Below are 22,692 nucleotides of genomic sequence, written 5' to 3'. Positions count from 1 at the left end.
AAGTTCAAATACATTTTGGGTTTTTCAAATTCAGAATTATTATCAACTTGATCATTTGAATTGTTATTTTAGTCCCCAAGTTTGTATTGTACACCTCTTAGGGTCCATTTGGTTGGAGGTGGAATAAAGAGGATAAAAAAAAAATAAGTATAGAGAATATATTTTTAATGGGTGTTTGGTTGGAGGGAGGAGTGGGAAAAAAAAATTGTCAAGAGTCTATATATTTTAATTTCTAGCCCATCAAAATGTTTTCTCTCTAAAATAGAGAGAAAACTCCAAATGAAGAAAAAGACAAAAAAGTAAAAACCTATGTGCAACATGCACGTGGGTTTGTCATAAATTCTTTGGAGTTTTTTTTCCTCCCTTTAATTTTTTTTTTCTAAGTTTTTTTTTTCCTTTAGTTTTCTTCTTTAGTCATTTTCTTTTTATGTACCTCTTTACAAAAAACAAACGAAGTGTCCTTATACAATTTTTTAATAGAAAAAGGTGTTACCTTCTTTTTTATTTAATAGGGATATAATTGTAAATTTCTTCTCAATAGTTTTCCATCTCTCTAATTTTTCATTCTCCCAACCAAACATATATGAGAAAAAACTAAAAAAATGAAACTTCAAACCTTAATCATAATCTTTTTTTCTTCTTTTCATTACCAAAAAACAAAATACAACAAATAAAAGAAAACATGAAGAGAAAGAGTGTAAACATAATTTCAAAAATACCTAGATAATAGGATGAGAGGAAAATTATGAGGGAGCTTCTTGAGAAAGATATTAGATTGCTTCAATGCAACAGTACTCTCTTCAATTAGCTTCATCTAAATATTCTTAGCTTTCTCAAGCACCATTTCTACAATAATTCTTCAAACACTACAATCATCCAAACAACATCACAAGTACAACTCCCTCGATGATTCAAGTAGAAGATCTATGGATCAAACTAAGGAATCATGCGTTTTACCCATTCTTTCAAATGATAATGTGATTTCATTTATTTGACCCGATTTGGTCGATCATGTTGGGTGACGAGTTGACTTGTATCCTAATCTAAATTGACGTGTGAACACCCTTTATCTTATCTTATCTTTTAATATTTTACATGAAATAGTTGCACTCAAGCAACATCATCATCCAGATTTTTCAAATTGATTTAGAAAAAGACCATAATTATGTCTTCTACCCACAATATTGTTTTTTTTTTTTTTTTTTGCTCCAATTGTTTTTATCATCATTTTGTTGTGGTAAGTTATGCAAATTTTTATTTCAAAGTATTTATTAGTAAAAGATAATCCTTTAAAAAAATACAAACAATCTCTAAAAATTATACCATACCAATTACTAACAAAATGCTCCATATGATTTTAGCAGCATTTTTTTTGTTTCTATAAGTTATGCAAATTCCAAAGTATATATTGGTAAAAGAAAAGCACTAATTTTTTTTAAAACATAGAAAAAAATCTCTAATAATTATACCGTACCAGTTATCTGCTATCCGCCTACCACATTAATGCATGGCACATCCTCCACCTAACATACAAATTAAAGAAGTTGCTAAATTTATGAGTGGCCCATGCACAAAATTGTCAAATCATATCATGTTTAAGAAAAAAAAAAAGGAAAAAAGTTGCTAAATTTAGGAGTGGCCCATGCGCAAAATTGTCCCAAGTTTTTCTTTCTAAGTTAAAAAATTATTCAAGTTCACATCTCCTTTTCAAGAAGTGGTCAGAAAATATATCAGGAGCCCACAAACATTACTAAAGATGTAAAGAATTCTAGAACCCTCTCTCTAAATAGAACCTCTAATCTTACTGATTGAAGAAAAATGGAATACAATGAATGAATGAAAGAATTACAACCCTATTGCTATATATACTGTCTGAGCAAATGAAGAAAGTAACTAGCTCCGCAATTGGAGAGAAAAACAGTTACAAAATATCCTATCTGTTAACATTGTTCTTCCCCTAACATTGAGCTAAGTATGATGGTAGGGGAAGAACAATTTCTATTAATATCAGGGAGATAAAATATGGGTTTTTTGGGACGTTCTTTATTACTTGAAAGTATATTATTGTGAATGCTTGCCCAATTATTGAGGAGTTCTCCTTCACCTAAAGGTCCGCTAGAAGAATGCTACAGCTTATTCCAATTGAGTATCCACCACATTGGAAGTTTGTGACCTGTAGGAATTGGAAAATTAGACAAATTAAGAGAGAGAGAGAGAGAGAGAGAGAGAGAGAGAGAGAGTCCCATTTTCATTATGACCGCCATTCTATATAATATGCGCTTTTCTAACAAAACTAGAAGAATGGTCAAGTAATATGAGACCATTATTTTCTGGATTATGTAACATATATAGTTACCTGAAGATAGAATAATGGTGAGAATTGAGGATCATGTTCATCAATATCATTCCAAAACACAAGCTGAGCTTTTGCTTCTTCCTTTTCTTTTTGTTCAAGAAACTCGGACAAAGTTACAGCGATCTGTGCTTAAAAGAGCCTAGCACCACCATCATTGGACAGAATTTCTAACTTGCCATAGCCATCGTGTCCACGCCTGAGCCTTCCACCAAGCATTGGCTGCTCCAACAATGCTCTTGCTAGCAGGGCCGACCCTATACATTTTGGGGCCTAAGGTGAGAACTAAAAATAGGGCGTTTTAATTAGGGGTGGCAATTCGTGTTCGCGTGTCGGGTTCGTGTCGTGTCAAGTCATGAGTATTCGACTACATAAGTCAACACTAACTCGACATGTTTATTAAACGGGTCAAGATTCCTCAACCTTAACACGACCCATTTATTAAACGGGTCAGTTGTGTCAATCTGTTTATTGGATTTTATCAAAATGAAAAATAAAAATTAATGAAAAAACAAACAAATAAATATTTTTAATATAAAATTCAGAATTAACGAGTAACTGCATCACAAATAATCATTCAAAATTAAAACATATCTCAATATCACAAATAATCAATCATAATATGTCAAAGAAAATAAATCACAACAACTAATAAGTTTATATACCTAGAGTTTGAAGGGTATATTGGTAAAATATCATTTAATTAAATGGGTCAGACGGGTCAAACGGGTTCTATGTGTTCAACACTAACCCAACCCATTTATTAAACGGGTTAGCCGTGTCAACCCGAATATGACACGAACTCGTTAAGCCTCAACCCATAACCTGCTAATTTTGTGTCGTGTCGTGTCGGGTTCGCGGGTCGTGTCAAATTTTGCCACCCCTAGTTTTAATACTTATATATTGATTAAATTAATGTTTATTTAATATTTTTATATTATAATATATTTCATTTAAAATTTATTTTTCTTGCCTTTTGAGATGCAAATTGACTAATTAAAAAAAAAAAATTTCTTCTTTTAAGTTTTTCGTATCCAGATGCATATTTTCTAATAGACATTTTTAATCAAACAATATATTTATAAAGACTAAAATAAAAAATAACTTTCAAGTGTAAAGCAAAAGAGAAAAAGAACCTAATTTATATAAAAAGTATTGTCGTAGTTTCACCGAACAATAACAAGTTTTTAGCAATCTCAACCTGCATAAATCAAGGCTTATTCAATATATTACTACTAACTAAAAAAAACACAAATAAACAAAAAATATAAACAAAACACGCAGGCTTAAAAAAAAAAAAAAGAAGAAGAAAGAAACTGATATAGTAATGAGCATGAGCCAGCCAAAAAATGCAGGCTTAAAAAAACAAAAACAAAAACAAAAAACTTGAAGGCCCAAACCAAATGTGAAATGTCTAGCCATGAGCCAGCCATAACTAAACTCAATATAAACAAAACATAAAACAGACCCAAAATATGGATAACAAATAAAATGAAGAGAAAGCCAAGCACCCAAGCCTTTATTCTTTATACCTGATATGGTGATACTGAGATACCCAAAACTCAAAACCTGTAGATGCGGAATCAATCAAAACGCATCTGCAACTGCAGCAACGCGGCATCAAAAAAAAAAAAAAAGGCAGTTGGCACAGCAGTTCAGAGAATTAGAGTTTTCATATCAATATCATTAGATGTGATCGGATGATTTAGATCAGAGGAAGCTTCAAGCATGAGCAGTTGAGCCACTGAGCCAGGTAGCTAGCAACAGTGGAGAGAATCAGAGAAAGAATGAGAGAGGCGGAGAGCAGAGAGAAAGAAGCAAAGGGAAAGGTCAAAATTTTTTGGGATTTGAGGTTTTTTATTTGTTTTGATTTGTGGTTAATCTCTAAGACCAAAATCGTAGTTTATCTTGTTGATTTTTGGTTTGTCTAGAGGATAATAATATTATTTTTGGGTAATTGATTTTGTTTAGAACCAATGTTTAATCGAATCTACCAAAATTTTTGTTTTTTGGTTAAAAAGATGTGCCGGATATTTTTAATTCATCTGAAACTATTTTTTTTTCCCAACTACCCCTTTGTGTAGGTCCCTTTTTGGACGGTGCCTAGGCCCACGTAAAAGCAAGGACCCCAGGCCTTTTAGTTGTTGTTTTAAGGGACTGTGCTTGGTTCACCGCAGCTAAATGACCTGATTACAAACCAGATGGTGCACAAAGCAAGAATCCTACAACACATACATGCTAGCAAACAGAAATATATGCATTGAACAGCAAGAAACAATAAAGGGGTAATGTGATAGAGAAAGATACAAAATAAACGTTAAGGCTCCTTAAGATAATGTGACATATTTCATTACTTTCCCAATTGTGTAATATATTATGCTCACTAGGACGTGTTACAAGGTCCAAATAAGTTCGAAAATTATATGCCTTTCCCTTTGTCATTTTTCCCAAGTGAGCTGATTCCTTCCTGCTAGTTTGAAAGCTTCCCAGCCACTTCCCTTCATGGTTCTTCTTTCTAGGTTTCCCGAGGTACCAACCCCTTGTTCATAGATTGTTGGTTCCCAAGCTTTCTGATTCCTTTCTGCATCATTGGGTGGCTGATAGGGACACATATGTTCTCGTTCCTTGTGTTTCTTGGCCTCCCCTTTGAACTGTCTTAATCCAATCCTGGTTTTGCTGCGTGTCCCGAGGATCCCAAGCTCCTAGTAGTCCCCAGGTTTCCCAGCCCAATTCTTACCACTAGGCTCCCTAGTGATTTTCAGACCTTGGCAAGCTGGGCTTTTCTTCTCCCTTTTGTTTCGTGAGTTACCCATCCGTAGGTTTGGGTTCCTCCTTAAAACCCTTAGTGGATTTGGGCTTACCATCTGTTTTCTTTATTGCAGGCTCAAGTATTTTTTTTTTTATGGAGTTCAATTCTCTGTGCCATTTTTGGGCTTTGGTGCAACATTGTGGCTTTTTAGACCTTAAAATATAGCCCCCCGAGCTCATGGGTTGCCTGCAGCCCACGCGTGAGTAGACCAGAACCTTAACTTTCTCTCACTTTCCCTACTTTATATATTTTCTTTTCTTCTTTTCCCCTTTTGACTTTGTTTGCTTCTACAGGTGCCGACATGGGTGCTAAGGATCTTGAACCCGTAAGTAATGAGATAGTTATGGAACCTGCTGCCAATGTTCCAGTTGTTGAAGCTCAGGCAGGGGTTCCCCAAACCATCCAGAGGGTCAAGAGTTCCCCAATTCCTGAGAGTGGAGACACAACAATGGAGAAGGCTTAAGGGGTGATTGTCTCAGATCCTAGCTCGGGGCTCCTTGCTTTCTTGTCCCGCTTTGATTCCTTGGAGTTCAATAGCCTCCTTGCGAGCCATTTTCATAGTTTTGGGCCTCCTTTTGGCAACTTCCTAAGATTCTCTGTGCCTGTTGAAGGTCTGCCACTATTGAAGGGGCTATTCAAAGCTCATGGGGACTTCACATGTGGGTTCGGGGGAGGCGTATTCTTGGGCAACATTCTGATGGAGCTCTTGTGTGCCATGTTGATTTCTCTGAGGGACTCCTCTTCTGATTCCCTATTTGAAGAGAATCTTTTGGAGTGGAGAGGGGTGGTACAGGATCTTGTGGAGGCCAAGTTCAACCTATCTTTCCTGCTAGAGTACCTGCGGTCCTTAGCCCACATGCTATTCCAGAGGAAGGTTTGTAAGGACCTTGATGCTGAGATTGCTGTTGTTGAGAAGGCCTTGGCTCGTGCTCATAAAGTTTTGCAAGATTTAAAAGTTAAGAAGCAACGATTTCTTTCTTCATCACTTGTGCCTACGATTCCCTCAGGAGGCTCTTTGCTAGTTGACCTTATACCTTAACTCCTTGCTTTCTTTCTTCAATAGTTCAAGTGTATAAGTTCTTTTTTTTTTTTTGACAATTGAGGCTGCATAAGTTTATCTTTATTTCTCACTTTTGAACTCTACTCTTGACTTTTCCCTCCAATGTGGATTTGTTTTGATAGACCAAAAACGTATTGACCCCTTGTGATGGATTAATTGATTAATTAGCCAAGTTTAATTAATTAATCAATTTAACATGCAAACACGTGGTAGCTCAAACAAATCACCAATAAACTAAATGCAACGGAAATTAAATTTCACACGGGTGATTTTAAGGTCACCACTCCAAGAATCCACTATTATCAAAACAAGCGGTTACAAGTAAAAAAATCCTAGTACCTTATACCAACCTACAGTTGAACCCTTACCCCAATACCTAATTGGACTTGTTTTGTAGTGACAATCTCTCCTTGTAATGCACTGCTCCCAGTACGTGACTAACCAAGTGCGCAGATCCCAATACGCGACTTCAATCACCAACTTGAGGAAGATGTTGGCTACAAAGTGCTTCTTCTCTTCAACAGATGAAGATCATGAAGTTTCTTGGTCACAAAACCCTATGATGTACAAACACATCAACTAATTCAAGAACTAGGGCAAAACTAGGTTTCAAGTCACACTTGTAGAATTATGCTCTTGTGCAATTGTGCTCTCAACTGTGTAACCAGATACGACCCTAAAAATAATCCTTATATATGTTTAGGGTTGTGGAAAAAAGAAAGCCTAAGCACATAATCATGATTGGAGTCAAAACAAATCTAAAATTCTGTTTTTCATAAACCTTGACAGATGCCTATCTGTCAAGCTGCTGTCGAGCCACAAGCTTCAACAACTCTACAAGTCTCGATAGATGCTACCTGTCGAGCTTTAATGAATAGCACTTTCTCAGCTTGAATATTGGACAGATTTGCATGGCTTCAATACTTGGACTTGAACTCTTGTTCCTTGAAGTATTAAAAATATCCTAGATCTATCCAATTACAAGTAAAGTGCGTTTTGTCAAAGGATTAGCCAATTACATAAAATGTTGACATATGTTTCTAACAACCAATCACATATGTCCTAACAATCTCCCCCTTTGGCAATCCATGAAAAAACCACAACAAGCAAATGAACATATGAGAGAAGTCATAAATCACTCAACTCATACTCACTCGTTGAATACAATAAAATCTATCCTAACACAAACTCTTGAAAAACTTTGTAAGAAGAGAGTTCATGGCAAGTAGAATTTGACAACCTGTATTTCTGAAATACTTAAACAAAACTCATCAAGGCATCTTTGTGTGAAACAGAAATAATAGATTGCATAGAAATAAAGAAACATGTGTATAAAGAGAAAAAAAAAACAACACATGTAGAGATAGGTGAAGAAAACATACATCATCACATATATATCAAAGATAAGCACAATATATGTAAACATGGTCACAAGACCTAAGGTACAAGAACAATGTATCTAAGAAAGAAAGAAGATACATCAAAATCCTCACTACATCCCTCAATATCAACACTCCCCCTAACAAAAATCTCCTATATACTAACCCTTCCCCTAAGTATGACTACTCTCATATCCAAAACTACTCCCTCTTTTTGTCACGAGTGACAAAAGGTAAGAGTGTCAAGTAGACATCTCGTCAAAACTGGAAGAGCTAGCATCTCCATCCTCATCATCATCATCGTCAAAACCATAATCGGATGCCTCAAGAGGAGGAGAGGGAGACTCCACAAAGCCACCAAGGCGAGCTTGTCGTCTAGCAATACAGCTGACACAAGTATTCACTTGATACAACTTAGTAGAAAGTGTATCAATGCAAGCATCCATGCATTGAAATTGCGCCATGATCACATCCAAAGTCACACCACCCATTGAAGTAGAGGAAGCAGAGTTGGATGAAGCTAAAGGAATGGGAGGAGCTGCCGAACTGGACCACCTCGATCGAAACTGCGCCTCGCTTCGTTTAACGGTAGTGTAGTCAATGGCACACATAACAGAGAAAAGGTCGGGGGAAAAGGAACAAAAAAATGGCATAAAATCCGCGTGATAGCTGAAGGAAAGATGAGTTTATCACGGGTCGCCGTATCCCTATACACATCTATGATAGAAAGAATGAATGTAAAGGAAAATCTATAGTGAGATCCTCAAGAAGGGAAAACAAAAATTGAGCACGGGGCTCTGTGATAGAGTTATAGTGAGAGAAAGGGTGCAAAACAAACGTCATCACCATGTTCATGAATCTTGGACCTTTAGCAAAGGTAGAACATGGTGGAAATTGACGATCACCCCAAACAGCTGGGCACCCGAAGAAAGTAGAAATCATCTCGTCTGTGGACACAGTCCTCAGACGCTCACAACCGGTGTAGTCAGGATGCGCAACCCTCGGGACACGGAGCACATCGGATACCAACTCCGGTGTGACCACTATGCGCGTACCTCGAACGCGAGTATGAAAGAGAGGTACTGAAGTATCAATTCCATGCATGTTGGAGTAGAAATCCTGGATAAGCACGGAAGGACATGTGACCGAGACGTCCCACAGTGACTCCCATTTCTGACTGTGAAAGATAGTAGGAAGGTCAGTGTCGGTGAAATCCGACAAAATAACTCGGCCTTCCAAATGAACACCTCGTTTAGAGAAGTTCTCCGAGAAGTCCTTTCGGGCATCTTCATCACGGAACCAAACAGAAGAGGGGGTAGGATCAGAAGACAAAGAGGCCCTAGAACAAAGAGGGTTCTAGGACGGAGCAGATTTATGTTCCAGTGCCATTGACGCACTAACGTTAACTAGAGAGTGAGGGGGAAGAAAAAAAAAACACTCAGAAAAGTCCCAAACAGTTCAAATATATAGGAATATGTTGAAGGTAAAGGACGTATGCATGAAAATGCATAAACATGTAACGTGCAACAGTAATATCATCATGGGCTCAACCCAATTCAAACCTACCAGCACACAAAAAATTTAACATATATAACACACATCTAAATGCATGAAAATATAGTTATAATGCACATAAGATGCAATGCATGAAGTTTTTAAGATCAAATCTGCAAAACCCATCCCAAAAATTTCACAAAAACCCAACAATTTTGAAAAACCCCAAAAATTTTCAAAAACTCAAAACCTAGTTTTGAATGCATGAAAAGATCATGAAGAATGAGAGGAAAAGAGATCATACCAAGTGATTTGAAGTAAGAAAAGGCTGAAAATCACGTGGGTTTGAAGGTTTTAGAAAAGAAGAGGTGTCAAGAGGTGTCGAGAGAGATGTCAAGAGGTGTCCACAACATAAGCTCGATGGATCGAGGAGGTATCGAGGGGACAAGAGATTTCTTAATCGATCCACCTAGCTGTCGAGAAGTATCAAGATTGTGATAAAAATCAACTGAAGAGCTTGATAGATAAGCCAGGTATCGAGAGGTGTCGAAAAACTGTCTAGATTACTTAAAAACAGTTTTTCAAGAAGAGAAAAACACAGATATGAATGCAATCAAGCATGCAACTCAACCAAGGATCCAAGCAACATTTTAAGTTCTCAAAATCATCTCTCAACAACAATTTTAAGCACATTGATCCCAAAAACACACACACACACTAAACAAGTCTAACCGATTTTATATTTCAAAAACAAGTCAAGACAGTTTAGTGAGCATACATTAACACATGTAAACCTTGTGATAGCCAAATCACATTGTACCTGCACATGTATCAAGAGTAGCAAGGAATATTGCGTGTTGTGTGTGAAAAACATCTCAAGATTGCATAAGTGTCTCTATGTTATGACGATTTGAGATATGAGAAAATCACTTTAACTCACACACAATCATAACTGTTTTATGGGGACTATCACCTTTGAGGTACATCCTATAACTCCCACATCTCTTAGAATACACGCTTACAATCATGTTTTAAAGCATTTTGTTCTTTTTGCTTTTTATTTTATTGCATATATATATATATATATATATATATATATATATATATATTATATATTATTAAGCATACCATGCATGTGTATATAAAAGAGAGAAAAAAAAACCCAATTATGTTAAACTTTTTGATATTGCACTTTTGCTATGCCGAAACATACAGATGTCATTGACATTGCATTTTTTCTATGCCGAAGCATGCAGATGTCATGTCATGATTGGCGGGTAATAGTGCTGAGATGGTTATTTATGCCTTTCTCTTAGGATTTTCTAGTCTTTCCCGTCAAAAAGAGTGATACGAGTGTTAAGTATAAGAGACCACTTAACCTTACTCATCACAAACAAAAAGCCACAAAGTTCACTTGCTTAGTTGTGCATAAAAATGCTTATCTAAGCTACAAAAGATACAAAATTTAGAAAATTTTGTTTCAATGGCCATCCAAGGTACACAAGTACCAATGTACACATACACACACTGTTTTTGTATCTTTCTGAATTTTTCAATTTTTTTTTATTTTTATATCAAAAAACAAAACAAATAAAACTGAAAACTAACAAACAAAAACATGTAAAACAAAACAAAGCAATGCATAAAACTAGACTGACTCAAAACAGTAAAGCAAAACACACAAGTAATGCAAAACCAAAAACAAGAAGGGGAGAAAGAGAGAGAAAGTGACTAAATCACTTAGAGCCCTTTTCCTTCCACACCTTGGAAGAACCTTTCCTTTTTGCAACCCCTTGAACCGGCGGTGAGGGGGAAGAATGAAAACCATTCAAGTTTAAAAGGAACATGAGGGCTTTGAGAAGATCTCCAAGAGGAGCAAAGGAGGATGGAAACTGATTCTGGTTTCCCAACGCCATCATGTTGTTGCTATTTTGAGTGGCTAACCACTTATAGCAATTCGGTTGAGTATGACCAGCTGCTCTACAGTGATGACAGAGATGCTGCTTCTTCTGTTTAGGCTTTTGAGAGTTAGCCTTCTTAGCCCTAGGGTTTTTAACTTCTTTCTTATCCTGCTTAGGAGGTGCTCCTAAGATAGATTTACCCTTGTCTATGTTCTCATTAGCTAATTCAGTTTTGACATTAGTGTTCTCAATTTCAACATTATTACTAGGGAGAACAAAAACAGTTGTACTAGAAGAAGTAATATTAGAAGAAAAGAGATCATCCCCTAAACCGGTTCGATCAAAAGCAGATTTTTGAATACTGAGCATTTCACCGTGCTTTGCACTTGAAGTCCTTTCCAGCTGAGCTCTAACTTGGAACAGTTCTACCTTAAGCTTCTTGATCTTCTCAGCCAAGAAGTTATTCTCAAACCTCAGTGCTCCAATAGTTTGATTGGCTTCATCAATCTTTGTGGAAAGCTCTTCATGCTCAAGTTTCACATCACTAAGCTTGGTGGTCAACCTATACAACTTCTTATGCTTTTCTAGACCTTGTATAACTTTGCATAGGCTGTGTGGATGTCATCTTGTTCATCCATCTTCTCAAACTTGGACTCCACCAATTCCTCTTCTTCATCTACATCTTCAACAATCCCTTCAGTAGGATTGACTGTGGTAGTGAAGGCATTTAAGATTCCATCATCCTCATTGTCGGAATCATCTTCAGGCTCGGCGTCGCTCAATGTAGCAGCAAGTGTCTTGCTTCAGGAAGATGTTGGCTGCAAAGTTATTCTTCTCTTCAACAGATGAAGATCATGAAGTTGCTTTGTCACAAAACCCTATGGTGTACAAACACAGCAGATTTTTGAAGAACTAGGGCAAAACAGGTTTCCGGTCACACTTGTGGAATTAAGCTCTTGTGCAATTGTGCTCTCAGCTGTGTAACCAGATACGACCCTTAAAATAATCCTTATATATGTTTAGGGTTGTAAGAAAAGAAAGTCTAAACACATAATCACGGATTGGAGTCAAAACAGATCTAAAATTCTGTTTTTCATAAACCTCAACAGATGCCTATCTGTCAAGCTGCTGTCGAGCCACAGGCTTCTACAACTTTATAGGTTTCGATAGATGCTAGCTGTCGAGCTTTAATGAACAATACTTTCTCAGCTTGAATCTTGGACAGACTTGCATGGCTTCAATACTTGGACTTGAACTCTTATTCCTTAAAGTATTAAAAACATCCTAGATCTACCTAATTACAAGTAAAGTGCGTTTTGTTAAAGGATTAGCCAATTACATAAAATGTTGACATATATTTCTAACAACCAATCACATATGTCCTAACATGTTTTCCTTTTAAGACTACTTCTAACTTTAGTAGTACATGGGTTTTCTTAGAATGTGTATTTTGTTCTTATTTTTGTCGCTTCTCTCTTTTTGTTTTGAACGAGTCTTAGGCCATGGTCCCTACAAGTCTTGCAGTAGGTCCTGGACTAGGTACCCTGGTAGTTAAGTGATGGCGCAGGTACTATATTTAGCATCAAATTCCTAGGCTATAGGGGCCCTGTTAGCACAGGAAGATGATGATGGGAATGAGCAACCCATTTATTATGTAAGTAGGACATTTAAAGATATAGAAACCAGGTACCCCAGGATAGAAAGAGCATGTTTAGTGGTGATCTATGCATCTCAAAGGCTAAAACAATACTTCTCAGCCCATTAGATCCTCCTAGTAACCAAGTCACATCCTATAAAGGCACTACTTCATCAACCTCTCCTAACAGGAAGAATAGCATAATGGCTAGTCTTGCTCTCTCAATATGTCATTGGCCTCAAGACCCCTAAGCCATAGCAGATTTGCTAGCCCAGTTCCCAGGGGAAGAAGAGTGTTCGCTAAGCAAAGAGATCCCTAGAGAGGTGGCAGTAGTAGAACTCCCAGGAAAAAAGTGGACAATGAGGTTTGATGGGTCAACAACAACAACTTCGAATGGCCTGGGAATTGTACTAAGCTGCGAAGATGGGGATACCACACCGTTATCTTTCAAGCTTGGGTTTTCCTGCTCAAATAACGTTGTTGAGTACAAGGCATACCTAATTGGGTTGGCCATAGCACTCGTCATGGGAGTGAAACATATGAGGATCTTAGGAGACTCCAACCTCGTGGTTTCCCAAGTAAAGGGTGATTTTGCACTTAGAGATCAAAGTTTGGCAACTTAAAGAATATGGGCACAAAAGCTAGAGCCAAAATTCCAGACCTTCAGTATGGAATATGCCTAAAGGAGTGAGAACAAGTTTGCTGATGCACTAGCCACCCTGGGATCCCAGATGCCATTTAAAGGAAAAGGCACTTTGATAAGAGTAAGTAAGCAGGAGCATTCCATCATAGGGATCCTCAAAAAGATGTTCCATGAGGAGCTAGAGCAAGAAGATTGGAGAGATGAGATAAAAGGGAAAATAGAAAAGTGGGGACATGAATGAAGTATCGAAGAATTAAAGGATTACACTGTGATAGAAGGAAAGCTGTACGGGAGGCTACCCAGAGGGATCCTGTCAAGATGCATCAATGATAAAGAGGGGAAGCTGAGGTTAGAAGAACTACATGGCCAGATCTGTGGAATTGCAGAGAAAATTAGTCTATGCAGAAGGATGTAGTGCATAGGGTACTACTAGTCGAATATGAAAAAAGAAACTGCAATTGTACAGGAGGAATGTCAAAGGTGCAGGCTTTTAGTGGACAAAGAGGAAAGTTATGATGTGTTTGTAACAGAAGATTGGAAAACTCTATTCATGGAATACTTGGCTCAAGGGATCCTGCCAGCTGACAGGACATTGGCACACCAGCTCAGGAAACTTGCCATCACATACTTCTTGCAGAACGAAATCCTGTTCAAAAAGGGGTACAGCGGGGATTCCCTAAGATGCCTAGGGCCTAGGGAGGCCAGAGAAGTAGTCAGGGAAGTCCACTCCGATGACTGTGAAAGTCACCCAGGGAAAAGAAGACTCTATAGGCAGTTGCTGCAGTTGGGATACTATTGGCCCACCATGAAAAGGGACTCCAAGGAGCTGGTTGAAACGTGTCATGCATGCCAAGTACTTGGGGACACAATCCATACTCATGCAAATGTGCTGCAAGATATGACAACACCTTGGTCTTTCCACACTTGGGGGCTTGACCTTCTAGGGCCCATAAACCCTCCCTCTAATGGCTATATATGGATCTTGGTAGAGTATTTTACAAAGTGGGTGGAAGTCATCCTTTTGAAAAAGGCCATTAGAGTAGCTATGACAAACTTCATTCAGGAACTTATCATTGCACGGTTCAGGATCCCCAGAAGGCTGATCAGTGACAATGGAACTCTGTTCATAAACAAAGACATGAAGAACCTGACTGAGGCATATTACATCAAGCATGGAAGGTCCACGACATATTATCCACAAGGAAATGGTTAAGCAAAGGCTACTAACAATGTGATACTAAAAATCCTCAAGAAAATGAAGCATGGGTACAGAGGAAAATGGAGTGATCACCTGACAGATGTACTCTGGGCATGTAGGAGTTCCTTGAAGACAACCACAGGATTTTCACAATTTTTCCTGGTTTATAGGAAAGAAGTCATCAGCTCCGTAGAACTAGTCTTTCTTATGCCAAGAGTAGTACTCGAAGAAATTTAAGAAGGCACAGATGGCACAAACAGCGAAAGGAGGCTGGCAGACTTGGAAGGACTAAAGGAAGAACGAGAGGTGTCCAAAAGGAGGAGTCAAAGTTACCAGCAGAGGATGGCTAAGGCATATGGATAGGTAGTACACCCAAGAGCCTTCACAGAAGGGCAGCTAGTGTTGAGAGCAGCAGAGCACGTGAGGAAGAATGTCCCAGGACCCTCCAAGTTTGTTCCAAAATGGGAAAGGCCTTATATTATTAGGGAAGCCCATGATAGCAGATATTACTACCTCACAAAGGAAGATGGGACCATCCTGACAGACCCTATAAATGGGAAGTGGCTAAAATAGTACTACGCTTGAAAAGGGGGGAGCTTTCAGTACACCGAGACCCCCTTCCTTTTCCAGCTCTCCAATTTACTAAGTGTTTCATTATTCTTTGCTTTTGAGCTTTATTTAGTTTATATTTTTAGTTCCTTTTCTTGTTGTTTAGAAGCCTATGGTAGAAGGACATTCTATGATCCTTACTATCTTTGTCAAATCCTCCTATGTTCCTCGATATGGTGATTATGCTATGATTCAATGAAATTTCCTCTTTTTTTTCTTTTTTTTCTTTTTAAATCGAGTTATGATCAAAGTGCACAATTGTGTACCCAATTTAGTACCTGCGCCATCACTTAACTACCAGGGTACCTAGTCCAGGACCTACTGCAAGACTTGTAGGGACCATGGCCCAAGACTTGTTCAAAACAAAAGAGAGAAGCCACAAAAATAAAAAGAACAAAATACACATTCTAAGAAAACCCATGTACTACTAAAGTTAGAAGTAGTCTTAAAAGGAAAACATGTTAGGACATATGTGATTAGTTGTTAGAAATATATGTCAACATTTTATGTAATTGGCTAATCCTTTGACAAAACGCACTTTACTTGTAATTAGGTAGATTTAGGATGCTTTTAATACTTCAAGGAATAAGAGTTCAAGTCCAAATATTGAAGCCATGCAAGTCTATCCAAGATTCAAGCTGAGAAAGTGCTATTCATTAAAGCTCGACAGCTAGCATCTATCGAAACCTATAGAGTTGTAGAAGCCTGTGGCTCGACAGCAGCTTGACAGATAGGCATCTGTTGAGGTTTATGAAAAACAGAATTTCAGATCTGTTTTGACTCCAATGCGTGATTATGTGTTTGGGATTTCTTTTCTCGCAACCTTAAACATATATAAGGATTATTTTAAGGGTCGTATCTGGTTACACAGCTGAGAGCACAATTGCACAAGAGCTTAATTCCACAAGTGTGACCGGAAACCTATTTTTGCCCTAGTTCTTGAAAAAGCTGCTGTGTTTATACACCATAGGGTTTTGTGACCAAGCAACTTCACGATCTTCATCTATTGAAGAGAAGAAGAACTTTGCAGCCAAGATATTCTTGAAGCAAGACACTTGCTGCTACATTGAGCGACACCGAGCCTGAAGATGATTCCGACAATGAGGATGACGGAATCTTAAATGCCTTCACTGCCACAGTCAATCCTACTGAGGGGATTGTTGAAGATGTGGATGAAGAAGAGGAATTGGTGGAGTCCAAGTTTGAAAAGATGAATGAACAAGATGACATCCACACAGCCTATGCAAAGTTATACAAGGTCTAGAAAAGCATGAGAAGTTGTATAGGTTGACCACCAAGCTTAGTGATGTGGATCCTAGGGAGCTGATCTCCCTTTTTTACCTTTTTCTGTCCAGGATGTTTCTTAGGTCACGAATGCCCCCTCCTTCTTCTTCCAAAACAAGTGCCCTTAAGGTCCCTGGCGCGGGACTCTCATCATCTAGTTCTAGCTCATTTTAAAACATTATCTCCACAAAATTCACTTCTCTATGGCTAAAGGGGTTCGAATTGGCAGGGATCCTTACTGGCCTCCCATTCAATCTCCCTTTGACACATTAATGGTATGTAGAGAGAATAAAGCGATGCTTATGGAGCCAAGGGCGTCCCAATAGAACATGATAAGAAACCTCTGAGTTAATTACTAAAACCTGGTTAGGGCTACTATTGGGCCTACCCTTAAGGCCAGTTGCACATACCCCTCAGTCGATTCTGCTCATCCTCCAAATCCTGTTATCTCCATAGGAGCCCCCAGGATCCTCCTGCTAGTTAGGCCCATGACTTCCAAGGTACTTAGAGCTATGAGGTTAAGTGATGCCCTTGTGTCTACCAGTGCTCTCCTGACTTGGACACCATCTATGGTGGCCATTAGATAAAGGGGTTTGTGATGGTCTAGATGTTTCACTTCCATGTCTTCATGTGTGAACCTTATTGCATTGGTAGTTTCCAAGTAAGCTCGACTGGCATGGGATTCTACTGTAAAACATTCCATTCCTAAATCTGCTGCTATACTCATGAGGGATTCTGTGGCCACCCTTCTTGCTTCTGGCCCAAATCCCAATTGGTTGAATAGTGACCTGAACATGGGGTTCTTTTGAAGGGTCTTAACTGTGCTTGGATGGAAGGATCCTTCAGATTTCTCTGACTCTGCTGGGTTCCCATTGATCACTACAGCTACCACCCCCTTTCCTTTGTAATTGGGTAAAGGGTTCCTTTGCACCTTGGGTTCCTTTTGAGTGAGCTCAAGGGTCTCCTTCCTAAGCTTTTCGTGGAAAAGTCTACGGAGGGTCCAATAATCCTTGGTAGAGTGTTTGATGTAGTTATGAATCCTGTAAAACAAAGGATTCTTCCTTTCTTCTTTAGTAGGTAGCCTGGATACAATGAATTGCCTAACAATTTCATCTCCAATCCATTTATCCAAAAGATGATTCAGTACTTCTGCAGTAAATGGGATCACAGGTGGTTCCTCGACCATCTTTCCTTCAAGTCTCTTCCTTTTTTCTCCTACTGACGTTGTCATGGCCTGGGGTACTGGTACTCTCTTTTTCCTCATGGTTAATGCAGTCCTCCTAGTTCTTTGTAGCAATCCTCCTAGTTCTTTGTAGCTGGTCAGCCAACTAGGTTATGCATAGGTTTTCAAGATTAAGCCTGTAATCAAAAAGCATGTTGGATATGCAGGTTTCCACCAGCTCTTGTTCTTCATGATCTCCGTAGCAGTCCAGAGAAACGTCCTCAAACTTTTGATGAACTGGACAAGATCCTCTCCAGGCCCTTGCCTTGTCATTTGAAGGCTTTGGAAGGTGACTTTGTCTTCACTCGGATAGTACTTTACACAAAACCTCTCCATCATTTCGTCCCATGTCTTGATGGACCCAGGCCTAAGAGTGGTGTACCACGTATATACTTTGTCAACTAGGGACTTAGCAAACTCTCTTAGACACAGCTCTTTGTCTCCTGCGTAGAGGCCCATGGTGTGAATGAGCCTACTCACGTGCTCTACAGAACTTCTGTTTCTTCCATCAAAATGATGGAATTTTGGGGGTTCATATCCCTTGGGATAAAGTTTTCCAAGGAGTTCTGGCAGGAATGGGGGATCCCGAGAAAATTGCTTAGGGATCCCTAAGAGCTTTTCCCTTTCTTGTTCCAAAAGGGTATTGACATTTGCTAGCGTGAGATACTGGGGGTTAGCTCCTCCTCCTACTGCTGACCTTCCCTCTGGTTGGGCTCTATCTTGGTTAACCACAAGGGGCATTATCCCTGATTTCTTTGGTCCTTCCTTTTTTGAGGAGGCGTATCTCTTGTTGCAAATCTTTAATCATTTCTACCATTCGAGCCACGGGGTCTAGCTCCTGCCCCACGCACCTCTGTCTAGAGACTACTTCCTGCTCCACCAGAGGTACCTCATTTCTCTGTCTAGAAGCTACTTCATTTTCTCCTACGGGCTCAAACACCACAAGTGGCACATTATTACCTTTATTATTTCTTGGTTTTGGAGCCATGTTCTGCGAATGGACTGCTTCTTCCCTCTTCTTTACCCAGTCCCCAGTGAAGTCGCCAAAATGTGTAGGTCCCTTTTTAGACGGTGCCTAGGCCCAACTAAAACCAAGGACCCCGAGCCTTTTAGTTGTTGTTTTAAGGGACTGGACTTGGTTCACCACAGCTAAATGGGCTGATTACGAACCAGATGGTGCACAGAGCAGGAATCTTACAACACATACATGCTAGCAAACAGAAATATATGCATTGAACAGCAAGAAACAATAAAGGGGCAATGTGATAAAGAAAGATACAATATAAATGTTAAGGCTCCTTAAGATAATGTGAAATATTTCATTACTTTCCCAATTGTGTAATACATTATGCTCACTAGGACGTGTTACAAGGTCCAAATAAGTTCAAAAATTACAGACTTAGATGGCTCTTCAGGCCTTTAAGACTTGCAAAGTTTGAATCCCCTTGGATCCAAGTGTGTTCTCTAGTGGCTATTTGAGGATACTGGGTGGTATTTCCCTCTCTTTTCTTACTTTCTTGAGTTCTAATAGAGTTTTCTCAATGATTCTACTCTAATTCACTGTTACTAAATGCCCTTCACTGTTGGGTGCTTCCCCTTTTTATAGTGTCTTCCTAGGGTCCCCAGGGTACCATTGATTCCCTCCATTTGCTCCCCTGGGTTCCAGAACCAATGTTGTGTCAGCAACATTGGTGGCTGGCCCCTTTCTCATTCCTCATTATCTTCTTTTTTTGGAGTTTCTTCCCCAAAAGTCTCCTGCTGCCTTTCCGTTCTGGTATGTCTTGAAGGGTTAACCTTGGGTTTTTCTCCTTTCAAGGTTTCTAGTTCCTACCTTTTCAGACTCAGCTTTTGGCTGTCTTTCCCTTTGTCATTTTTCCCAAGTGAGCTGATTCCTTCCTACCAATTTGAAAGTTTACCAGCCACTTCCATTCATGGTTCTTCTTTCTGGGTTCCCCAAGGTACCAGCCCCTTGTTCATGGATTGTTGGATCCCAAGCTTTCTAATTCCTTTCTGCATCATTGGGTGGCTAATAGGGACACATCTGTTCTAGTTCTCTGTATTTCTTGGCCTCCCCTTTGAACTATCTTAATCCAATCCTGGCTTTGCTACACGTCCCAAGGATCCCAAGCTCCTAGCAGTCCCCAAGTATTCCAGCCCAGTTCTTACCACTTGGCTCCCTAGTGATTTTCTGACCTTGGGAAGCTAGGCTTTTCTTCTCCCCTTTATTTTCTGAGTTCTAAAGCCTACTCATCCGTAGGTTTGGGTTCCTCCTTAAAACCCTTAGTGGATTTGGGCTTACCATCTATTTTCTTTATTGCAAGCTCAAGTACTTTTACTTTTAATGGAGTTCAATTCTTTGTGCCATTTTTAGGCCTTAGTGCAACATTGTGGCTTTTTAGACTTCAACACCCTTCTTTTCTAAAATTTTGGGGCCCCCTTCCACTTGGGGGCCTTAGGCAATTGCCTAATTGGCCTAGTGGAAGGGCCGGCCCTGGCAATAACAGTAATGCGGCACCGCAAAAAAAAAAAAAAAAAAGGCAGTCGACACGCCAGTTCAAAGAATCAAAGTTTTTAGATCAAAATCATCAGATATGATCAGATAGTTTAGATCGGAGGAAGCTTCAAGCATGAGCAGTTGAACCACTGAGCCAGGCAGCCAGCAACAGTGGAGAGAATCAGAGAAAGAATGAGAGAGGCGGAGAGCAAAGAGAAAGAAGCAGAGGGAAAGGTAAAAGATTTTCGGGATTTGAGGTTTTTTATTTGTTTTGATTTGTGATTGTTTTGTGGTTAATCTCTTAGTTTATCTTGTTGATTTTTGGTTTGTCTAGAGGATAATAATGTTATTTTTGGGCAATTGATTTTGTTTAGAACCAATGTTTAACCGGATCTACCAAAATTTTTGTTTTTTGGTTAAAAGGATGTGCCGGATATTTTTAATTCATTTGAAACTATTTTTTTTCCCTACTACCCCTTCTTTTCTAAAATTTTGGGGCCCCTTCCACTTGGGGGCCTTAGGCAATTGTCTAAGTGGCCTAGTGGAAGGGCCGGCCCTACTTGCTAGTGACTCCGTAGTCCAACCTGCAAAAAGCCACCCTGAATCCTCTTCGCCCATATTCTTGTAGTAAAGAAGTACATGGAGACACCTTCGAAATATTCCCGAATCAACAGGGTCTGTGGCCAATACTTGGCATCCCCGTCGCTGATCACTCACATTCGAGGATCTCACTGTCAAAATAGCTTCAATGTTTAAGTTAGGGACATTGGTGACATCATAGTGCATTGTCATCTTTAAAGAACTATGGGACAACTTCTTGCATGGTAAGGTATTTATAACGAAAGTTAAATGAATATATGACAAATTATGATTGGGAGAGTATAAAACGGAACACAAAAAATAGGAAATGGGATTTGTATTCATTGTTAGGGGGGAAAATTTTAAAAAAAAATGCTAAATTAGAATTACACGCACTTTAATCTCAAGGGGCTGGTTTAATAGTTCCTATTTCCTAAGGTCTCATGATATCCATGAGATCGTAGATTTAAAATCTTTTGCTAGCATCTTGTGGTCACTCCCAAAGGATTTCTCCATGTAATAACTTAGAGTGTGTAGGACAGAGAGACTACACACATTCAAGAGAATAATTAGATACTATAAGGGGTTTGAATACCCTCATTTCTCAACAAAAAAAAAAAAAAATGTATACACTTTAATTTTGTTTAAAATTCAAATCAATCCTGTAAGTTTTGATTTATTCATTTCAAATTTTCAATTCTATAAATTTAATGTAGTCTTTCTGTCCGCTCCGTTAAAGTAAGCTGTCATTAAGTGTTCCAAAAATGATGTAGTTTTGGCATTTTGAATTTATAATTAAAATTTTTTAAAATGAAAAATTTTATTTAATTGGGTTTCCATTATCCTTCCGCACCAAAGCATCTCATCCACACAAAACCTATCTACTTCAAACAAAATTGGTTTTCTCATTATGTTTCATCACAAAGCATCTCATCCTCACAAAAACCATTGACCCAAAACGATCTTGTTGATGATTACTCTCATTAGGTGCCTTGTTTATGGATAGGGGATTGATTTTATTTTGGATTTGGATTCAGATTCGGGTTGGGGCTCAGGAATTGGGGATAAAATATTTGACACAACCCGCAAACATGACACAAACACAACATCAACAATGATGGAGTCAAGATTTGAGTCAAGGGGGAAAATTTTATATATATAAGTATATACAATTGCACTTGACGCAAACATGACACAAACCATTCATGTGTACATTAAGTGATATTTTAATGTCCATTTATGTTATTAATCTAACTATTTCAAAAATTTATTACTTATTGCACAATTTTATGAAGTAGAATAAATTATTACTTAAATAATTTAAATTCCCATTTGATTTTTTTAATATATCATTTTTGAAAGATAACACTAATGTTCTTCTACTAACTTGTTTCCCCTTCCCAGTTATAGCTCTAACTTCATTATTTTATTTTCCCCTATTTCCTCATACATTAATTTTCATTTTGTAGAGCCTTAAAGAATGAGATTTTTTTTTTTTAATGAATTTTAACATATAAAGGAAATTATAGTGTGCTGAACATAAATATGATAACAAAAATATTAACATTTAAACATTAAAATAAAATACATAGACTAAATTCAGCAAAAAATAATAATTAAAGGGGGATTGGGAAAGCTACCTATTTTTTTCAATGAAAAAGCAGAAATTTATTTCAATATATAAAAATATTACATATTACATGTGTCATGATCAAAAATTGATTGAAAGAGGACCATCTGTGTCACCTTTTTAGGCTTTCACCACATGCATGGATGATAGGATAACAAGAGAGAACTACACATCGTATATTACACAATGATGGATATTTCTAAAACTACTTTCCTGTTAGTTGTAGACTTGCAGTTAGGCATTTCTCTCTTGCTCAAAGTTTTAGCTACTTAGCTTGATTATTATCGCTTTGTACCAGCCAAGCTATTAGCTTTGATTTTTTTTTTTTTTTTTTTTAGCGGGCCAGCGGGGCAATTGCCCTTCTCGACCTCCCTGTCTCTGTCCTAAATGACACAATTTTT

General features: G+C 38.3%; 1 pseudogene; it reads right to left on the bottom strand.

Moving 5' to 3' along the window:
* Nucleotides 1–1,940: 1,940 nt before the first annotated feature.
* On the bottom strand, nucleotides 1,941–20,874 carry LOC142611981 (brassinosteroid-related acyltransferase 1-like; annotated as a pseudogene).
* Nucleotides 20,875–22,692: the final 1,818 nt, after the last annotated feature.

This window comes from Castanea sativa, chromosome 10, assembly GCF_040712315.1.
Source record: "Castanea sativa cultivar Marrone di Chiusa Pesio chromosome 10, ASM4071231v1".
NCBI classification, from domain to species: domain Eukaryota; kingdom Viridiplantae; phylum Streptophyta; class Magnoliopsida; order Fagales; family Fagaceae; genus Castanea; species Castanea sativa.
This window is presented reverse-complemented; position numbering and strand designations above follow the sequence as displayed.